Source organism: Emiliania huxleyi (genome assembly GCF_000372725.1).
Source record: "Emiliania huxleyi CCMP1516 unplaced genomic scaffold EMIHUscaffold_368, whole genome shotgun sequence".
In the NCBI taxonomy this organism is placed as follows: Eukaryota; Haptophyta; order Isochrysidales; family Noelaerhabdaceae; genus Emiliania; species Emiliania huxleyi.
In genome coordinates, this window is record NW_005199211.1 from 65,883 (window position 1) to 67,803 (window position 1,921).

Sequence of the window (1,921 nt, forward strand, 5' to 3'; positions counted from 1 at the left end):
CTGCCCACCTCCACCGGCTTCGGCCGCTGGGTTTACGGTTGGCCGGCCTGAGGGGAGGCAAGAGGCGTGGGGTGTGTCCAAAGAGAGGATCCGGCGAGTGGGGGAGAGGCCATAGCGCGCCTCAGTGCGAGGGCCTTGGGCTCGCCCGCCACGCGCACGCCGAAGCGGGCCGTCGAAGTGTTTGCGGAGACGACGACGCCGACCTTGCCGTTCATCGACGGCCGCGAGACGAGAGAGTGGATCGCGACGGTGGAGCCGACGGCCGCAGCAGTCGGATCCGACTCGCCCCACGAGCAGAGGACGCGCGCCCGCTCGAGGGCCGACGGCTCGCCGGCCGAAGAGTCCGCGCCGCCGCGCAGCAGCGCCCGCGCCCGGTCGACGGTGAGCGCCTGCGGAAGAGGTGCAATGGGAGTGAGGACAACGCGCTCATGCCTTCGGCCGCTAGTCTCGGGGCACGCCTCGAGGTGCTGGAGCGGCGTCCAACCGCGGCTGGCGACCAGCCAAGCGGCGAGGTCGGCGTGGCCTCCATCGGTTGCGATCTCCTCGGGCGTGCCGAAGGGCGTAGCGGCGCGGGAGGCGCCGTAGGAGGAAAGGAGCTTGGCAACCTCGCGGTGGCCCTTCTCGCACGCAATGTACAGCGGTGTGGCGCCATGCGGCGGTGCTCGATTGACCGCCGCGCCAGCCTCGAGGAGCAGTCGAACGATCTCGGGGTAGCCGTTCTGGCACGCGATGAAGAGCGGCGTGGCGCCTTGCTTGTCGGCTTGGTTGGCCGCCGCGTTGGCCTCGAGAAGCAGCCGGACGATCTCGAGGTCGCCATTCTGGCACGCGATGAGCAGCGGCGTGGTGCCATCCTGATTGGCTTGATTGGCCGCCGCGCCAGCGTCGCGCAGCAGCCTCGCGATCTCGACGTAGCCGTACTGGCACGCGATGAACAGCGGTGTGGCGCCGCTGTTGGAGGCTTGGCCGACCGCCGCGCTGGCCTCGAGGAGCAGCCGGACGCACTCGACGTGGCCGTTCTGGCACGCGATGAACAGCGCGGCGCGGCCGCCGCCGCCCGTCGCCCCAACGCTCGCGCCGGCTTCGAGCAGCAGCCGCACCGCCTCGGCCTGCCCGTGCCGAGCGGCCCAGGTGAGCAGCGTGTCCTGCTTCTCGGTGTCGAGCCGCGCGTCGAGCCTGCCGCGCGTCCGCCGCCCGGAGACGAGGGCTCGCAGCGCGACCAGGTCGCCCACCGCAAGGTCGGCCAGCAGCAGGCTGACCTCGCTCATGCCGCCAGAAAAGAAGAATTTTACGCGCCCAAACGCGTCTCAGCGGTCGGCGTGGCACGCCCGCCCTCGAAGGCGATTCGGCCTTGGTGGAGCGGGGTCGGGAGGGCGGGCTTGTGGACCGTGATCTAAAGCCGTCCACCGATAGTCACCCCCCCCCCCCCACCCTCCCCGACCCCCGACCCCCGCCTCAGTGTCACCCTGCCACAAACACGCCCGTGACTTGAGTCGTTCCCGAGTCCGCTCCGCGTGCGCGTGCAGGTGCAACCCGACGCTCGGTCACCTCGGCGTGGACGGCAAGGCGACGTCGCCGCTCTGGCAGGCCGTCAACTCAGCGGCGACCTCCGCATCGCCAACGCGCTGCTCGGGCGCGGCGTGGAGATCGGCGCGCGCGAGCGGGAGCTGCTCGAGCACCTCGACGACAACGCGCCGCTCGGGGCGGCGCATCCCCACCGGCGGGTGCTGGCGCTCGCGGGCGTCTTCGACGACGTCGACGACGACAGGCGCTCGATCGGCGGCACCGACGAGGCGGCCCCGTCGATCGGCAGGGTGGGTCCCCCGCCCTGCCGATTGATGGGGCCGCTTCTTGGTGCCCCCCGCGCGCGCCTTGTGTTCGTCTCGGTGTTGTTGCCCTCCGGGGCCGGTGCCCCGGGGGGGGG